Source organism: Melopsittacus undulatus, chromosome 2 (assembly GCF_012275295.1).
Source record: "Melopsittacus undulatus isolate bMelUnd1 chromosome 2, bMelUnd1.mat.Z, whole genome shotgun sequence".
Lineage (NCBI taxonomy): Eukaryota > Metazoa > Chordata > Aves > Psittaciformes > Psittaculidae > Melopsittacus > Melopsittacus undulatus.
Genome location: NC_047528.1, coordinates 54,286,437 through 54,293,593, shown reverse-complemented (window position 1 = coordinate 54,293,593; position 7,157 = coordinate 54,286,437). Strand labels below are relative to the sequence as shown.

General features: G+C 41.8%; 1 protein-coding gene across 1 annotated transcript in view; it reads left to right on the top strand.

Moving 5' to 3' along the window:
- The first annotated feature begins 4,814 nt into the window (after positions 1-4,814).
- NALCN (sodium leak channel, non-selective) overlaps positions 4,815-7,157 on the top strand; it is a 234,116-nt gene continuing 231,773 nt past the window's right edge. Inside the window, exon 1 of the mRNA XM_005145229.4 lies at positions 4,815-4,929. The gene's annotated coding sequence lies outside the window, so the exon portion shown is untranslated. The remainder of the gene's footprint in view (positions 4,930-7,157) is intronic.

The window sequence follows — 7,157 nt, the reverse complement described above, 5'->3', positions numbered from 1 at the left end:
GAATCTGGGACAGCTGATGGTATCACACAGGGGATAGAAATAGCTTTTAGAGTTATAGGATCAAGGTTAGAACAAGATTAAAGCTGAGCTGGCCTGAATGTAGCTGGCCTGAATAGTAGCGAATATAAGCTACCCAAACAGTTCATAGGCCAACATTAATCAAGATGTCATTGTGTTTTATTCCACTGTAAAACCTTAGCTTACTCTTTCGAGTCCCAGTTGAAACCTTAAATAGTAGGTAGGTCTTTTGTTTGTTCAGTGTTTACTAGTTAATTCCCCTAAACAGTAATAATGCACTGCTTTTACAGAGTTCTTAAGGAAGCATAGGGTTTTTAAGCATGAGCTTGCAAGACTGCTCAGAATGCCAGCAATAACTATGTTTTAAACAACATACTACTGCATTCTCAGCCATTTAGCACCTATTTCAGAGAATCTTGTGAACAGTATTGTTGCAGAGGCCAAGAAAAGAAATAAATGGGAATGTAATTTTCCAACATGAATTCTCACTCTGTGGTCCAACTGTGACTTCCTTTTCAAAGGGACAATGTTCCTTGCTGCTGGTGATCTTGAAAAATCTAAAATAATGACAAATATAATAAAAATAACAAATCTTTGTGATTTTTGATTTTTTTAACTGCGTACCTGAATGAGTTACAATGAAAAATCATTCTCATCTTTCTGAGTGAAGAGTGTTTTTCAGGATAATAAATTAAAAAATAGATACTGCTGACTTCTTAAGAGGTGAAACTGCAGTTGCTCAAGTTGAGTGCCTCTGTTGAACACATGTACACCAGATTCCTCAGGCAACAGCAACCATCTTGTATGATTTCAATGCTCTGTCTTGCACTGGATCCTCCTGCTTGTTATTAAACCAAAAATAAAGATAGAAATTAAGAAAAATGAAGGGTGGGGGGAAAACCATTATAGCCCCTCTTCCAAGTACTCAGTACTTTTTGAAAGTAAATTAAATATATACATAGCTAGTGGCATACTTAGGACCCTGGTTAAGGCTTCAGATTTTGAAAACCATACTGTGTCCTTTATTTCATCAATGTTGACATAAGTCACAGACACTAATGAGTTTTGTAATCCATCCCAATCAAAATTACTCATGAACATTAACCAGTCTTCTCATGCCGTTTTTACTCTATGTTGCTTCATGACCATTTCTGTCAGAGTTAGACACTTCAGCGTGAGACTGCCTCTCAGCCTGAGGCAAACAGAGCAGATGGAGGGAAGAAAGCTGGGCTGCTAGGCTGGTCTGAATCACGTGGAGCCCTGGCAAGACCAGGGTGCTGCTCAGCATGTGCAGAACAGGACTTCGGACCATGGGAGAATTTTCTGGTAACTGCCATCAGGATGACTAAGGACTCTGGACTCCCTGGGACTAGACAGCAACAAAGCAGGAACAGAGCAGTTTTTGACTTGTATCCTATGCCTAAGTGATTAAATCTTCCTTTGGGTCTAAAGTTTAACTCTGAATTTCTAAGTGACATTTTGTGACCTTTTTTAAAAGCTCAAGCATTATTTCAAAATTAATAATTCATGAATTCTTTTACTCATTATGGAATATCTGAACTCTGATCAAACAGCGCATTCTTTCCTAAGTGGTAAATCAAATTCCAACAATGCCATTTCCAATAAGCTCAGCTCCTTGGGATGTTTTTAAAATTTGTTTACATTTCTTTTCAACTACTTAACAGATACTTAATGAAAGTAAAGGACATGAGAACAGAAAATAAAGCTCGAAGTTCAGAAATAAAAGTCCGTAATTTCACTATTTCTAATGTGGCTTTACTTCATTTCAATCACAGTAGGATAATTAGAATATACGTGTTGCTGTGGAAACATATTTATATGTTAGAGATGTCAGCAAATGGAGAATAGTAATTGGATTTTATGAGATGGAACAGTTGTTCCCCAACTTGTGCTTTCCCTTCTAACTCTTGCTTTTCCTCACTGAAAATGGGGAAGATGAGGACGCTCATTATTTGCCTGCTTTGGCACACTCTAGAAACACTTCACTCTTACCTTTTACCTTTTTAATTGCCTGACTTGACTGGATCCCAGAAAAAAAAAACAAAACAAAAAACAACCCCCCCCCCCCCAAACCCCAGGGCTCGAGGGCTATCCAAAATCTGCAGCAACACATGCAGCACTAAGTAGATATATTGCATTCGCCATTTTTCTTCAGGACTTACTGAGTAAGCAGGATTAGGAAACTTCTTTTTGTTAATTACCTTTTATCCAGAAAAATTTTACTGTGTTTGCAGATCATGTTACAGAAATGAAAGTGATAGGTAAGGCTGAGAACTCTCCTCTTGAATTCTCAATCTCAGTCTTCTAGAATTTTCACAAATTTCCTTTTAAAGAGAAGTTTCCCCATAGCCAGTTTCAACCACATGCTGAAGTTTGAAGATTGAGTTAGGAAATTCCTTTATCTGTTCTAGATTTATAGACATGGGAGGTAGATATTTAGTATGACATATCTTTCCTTTTGACCTATTTCACATTACTTTAAAGTAACATTTTATATCAACTGCCAAATTCAGTCCTTATCTGTATGCTTATGGTTTGTTCTTTAGGTCAATGGGAATGTTTTAAATCAGAATAAAACCAGACTTCAGCCCTAAATATTAAACGTCAGTATGAACTTTAAATGACTGGTAGACCCTTTGCAAAATTATAGCAGCAATTTGATAAATATCTAAGTTTTCCACTTTATCCTCACATACATGTTATATGTCAGTCAACTTCTAAAATGTCTGTATTTGCTTTTCATGTGATAGAAGTGAAAGTAAATTTGTCGTGAAATAGTAAAGCAAGAAAGGGCTTTTTCTTGTTAACAGTGTACCTGCACTGTCTCCACAATTCTTGAAAGAGAAGACCACTGTTTTGTGCATCGGCAGATACATCAGGGCATCAAGGGCTAAGCACTCCTTCCAGAACTAGTATCATCTGATGCCAGGTCATGCTCATTGACAGACTGTCCAAGAGAATGCAACTTTCTGTTGAGAGCATGCATCCCCATTAGTAGCCTGCAGTTCATAGAGGCTCAGTATGGGCAGGTAGGGCAAAACTTAACAAAGTATTACCAAATATGATACCAGGTAAAAGCAGAGGTTTTAAATACATAAAGAAGCATGTATTCTATAATAAAAACCACATGTAAGGCAATTAATTACCTTTTCTTTGACATTCATTAACCTGTATCTAAAATACTGCATGCAATTCTGAGCCCAATTCCAGTCCATGAAAGATGTTAATACACAAGTCCAGTTGCAGGCCACCAAGGTGGTTAGGCTGGAGTAATTGCTCCACAAGGAGAGGCTGAAGGAGCTGGAATCTTCAGCCTGGAGAAGGTATGGCTTTGGGAAGCACCTAAGATCAGACTTCCAGGGTCTATGAGAAAGCTGCCAAGATGATGGAGCTGTGCTCATCCCAGGAATGCATAGCAGGAGGAGGACAAGAGAGGGTCCAACTGCATGTCGAGAAAAAAATCCTTCACCATGAGGGCAGTCACAAACACTGGAACAGGTTGCCCGGTGAGACTACACAGTCTCCATCTTGGGAGGATTTCAAGACTCAATTGGATAAAGCCCTGAGCAAGCTGGTGTGATCTCATAGCTGAGCCTGGTTTCAGCATATCGTTCAGACCAGAGGGCATCCCTAGTCCCTTCTGAACGGAATTGTTCTGTCAAGAATTATTTTTCCCAGCCAGTAAGTCTATAGAAAAACTGTTGCACAGGCACATCTACTGGCAAATCCTGATTTCTTTTGCTTCGATAGAGCTGCAATGCTTCACTGTTTGCAATAGTTAGTTTCACTTATGAGATACTATCACCAATACCATAATGCCGCCTAGCAACTAACTTATCCCAAGTAATAAAATATAACTAGGGAGGAAGAATAAAAATGTGAAGAGTATTATTTGTATTATTTTTTTCTTAAACTGTTTCCTTTTTCCATCACCTGGCTGATTGCTTCAAAACCACCAGTCCTGCAAACACTAAAATTAAGTGCTTAAATTCACTGGAATTGATAATGCTGCTAATGCACATACGTAAGCGCTGGCAGGGTTGCATCCATAATCCTGAGGCCAGCTCCCTAACTGGCTTATTAGTTTTTATTGCAAGCGTCAAAGAGATATAATCTAAAGGCACCTAATAGAATTTATGCCATACACTTCCCTTCCGCTTTCCGGGGTATTTTGCTAAGGATTTTGTTTTTCAAATCCTATTCTGTGTCTTTAATGTCACTGTAGGAACAACTGCATTTTCAGGATTACATCTCTAATTTTGCTAATTTCATAAGCTCCAGAAGGCTATGGGCTCACATTATTTCACAGTAATTTATTTAAGTTAAAGACAAACTGTAATTTACAGAAATTTACATTATTTTTGCCTAGGCAGATAAGAACACAGATTGGAACATGGCAACCTCATTTATAGAAATATTTTCCAAATATTTATTCATTCATTCACTTGGGGTATCTCTTTAAAACAGGTGATAGGGTTTTACGAATTTATTTCACTGTGGAGCTCAAGACTGAGCCTTTATTTGGCTCTTCAGTAATCTGTAAATGAACTAGACCAGGCAGCTGATGCTACCAGCGAAGTAAACGCGGCGCAGCAGACTAGAAGCGCATGAGTACCAAACCAGGTTTGAGGTACACAAACAGGGCTTCTCATCAGCCTCCTCCTCACCTGCCTCCTTCCCTTCCACCACCGCCAGCCCGCAGGCCGCCCCGCCCGCCCCCCGCCCCGTCCCCGCGGCCGCCCGCCGCCGTTGCCGAGAGACCGAGGGTGGCCGTCGCCGCCGGGCGGGCCCCGCCGCCCCGATCCACCGCGGGAAGGACGGCATACGAGGCAGGCACATCACCGTAACACCTCACACGCCCCGACCGCGCCATGAAGGGAGATGCTGGCGGTAGGTCGGAGGCGTCGGGCGCGGCTTGCTGCGCGGCTCTGGGCTCAGTACACGGTGGGCCCCGGCTCCTCCCCGCTCCCCTTCCCTTCCCCCTCGATCGGCGGCCACCGCTGTGCTTCTCCCAGGGATGCTGGAGGTTCCCAAGGAGGGGGCAGGCGCGGTGAAAGGCCTTGGCCGGCCCGGTGGGGGGGCAGAGGCGGTGGCTCCGTGCTCACCGTCCTCCGCAGCCGTCCTTCCCCCATGGTGGGAGGGGGCGCTCCGGTCCGGCCTCAAGGCCTGCTGCTTCTGGGCCTCGTCTGGGCAGGAGGGGGTCGTGGGGGCCAGACAGGCTCTTCGTCCCTGCTACGGCCGCCGCCGCACTGGGCCCCCTCCGCATCCCTGAGAGGGGTGAATAAGTGCCTCAGTTGTTACCGAGGCAGAGCTGGTCCGTGGGTGAAGTGGACCCTTCATTAACCACAGGCCGGGGGTTGTGGATGGTACCGAGTCGGGGAAGGTGCTCTTGCGGGGGGAAGCTGCTTCCCTGAGTGGAGGTTTTGGTTGCTTTGCATTGGTTGGTGGTGATGGGGCTGGTGTAGCTGGAGAAAGCCATGTACCTAGGCCTGATGTCAAGTCTGTTCGCTGTGCAGCGTCAGGAGTCTCGACACTGTTCATGAAGTGGAAAGGTGTTTAACATTTTTTTGTTGTTGACAACTTTCATTTCGGCACTCCTGGTAATATCAGAGATGTTTCTAGGAAGGTTGGAGGATTCTGATGGCCTATGTATGATTAGATTTAGTTTTTAAGTAAGCTATGAATTGGTTTGTTACCCATTGCTGGGTTCTGAGTCACTCTTAATAGAAATAGTCATAGTGAGAAAATACAGACTAAATGTTGTTTGAGTCTTTTTTGTCTTAAGCATCTTCAATTTTCTGATTCATTTCATTGTGGCTCTCTCTTAATTTCCTTCCACAGCAGCTGCCTCCTGCCTGCCCTCTGAGTGACCAACAAAGAAATAGTACATATTAACAATGAACGAAGTTTTGCTTCCTAAATCACAAAATTAAGAAACTTCAATGGAGAGAGAAAAACATAATATTTCTTTGAGTTGGCTTTTTTGGCTGCTAGAAGACTCTTATCTCCAAATTCATGCATGTACCTTTGTGGACTTTTAGGAGCAGCTGTGGGAAATTTTAACTGTTTGAGCTAGGTACTGTGTTTTAAAATGAAACTTTCAGGCTTTAACAATCAGCATGTCATTTGTGCTTTAGAAATGTAGACCTTTTTGTCTTGTAGGCCTTGTCTTGTCTTGTAGAAATGTAGGCCTTTTTGTTTGGTGCATTTTTTTATTATAATCTGAGATTTGCTTCATCACAGTTCATTCCCATTTAACCTGGACCTCCTGGAAATGCAACTTACTCTGATTTGACTTATTTTAATTTTTTGGACATTGCTGGTACCAAGAACATCATGTAGTCCTATATAGCATTAATCCAGACCTAGATCTTGAGTCACAAACACTTCAGGTCTTAAACCTTTAACACAAGAGATGAGTAGTATCAAGCTATGTTGTAAGGATAAATAGGCTACTGGCCCAGGCTCTGGAAGAGGTGTGTACTCTCAGATGAGTGTCTTTTTCTTAAGGCATGAGTGTCTCATGATATGAAAGAACTGTTATTGCCTTCTGAGGATTTGTGTTTCCTCGCTGCCCACAAGGTACTTTGGAATTCTGACAGTTGTAAACAATATTTTTGGTGTGTTTAGGAGTACAGTAGATGTGTTACATTCACAAATATTTTTTTTTTACTTTATTGCTAATAGAATACTTCCATGGTTGCAGAATGATTTGGCTATTCTGTAGGTTTTGAGCTTGGAATCTTTTTGGAGGTAAAGAGCAAAGTCAGCCTAATATGGGCATTATGTGTTGAATCATATTTCCCTTTCAGTCTTCTGTTCTCCCTTTCTTTACCTCCATAGTCTCACTAGAAGTATCTCTTATCAGTTAAATACTGATAGATGTCCTGCTTTGGGAGATACCACTCCTTGACTATGCAAATTTTCTTGTTTATAGTAGGTAATTTCTTTCTCTTTATTTTCTGTGATATTTTCATCTTTCATCTCTCTCCTTTTTTTTCATCCCACCATGAGGTCAGTCAAGCAGTAGAACACCATGCTTAATGAAACTGTACAGTCTCCATTGTTGGGAGGTGTTCAAGACCAGACTGAAGTAGCCTGGTCTGACACCAGAGTTG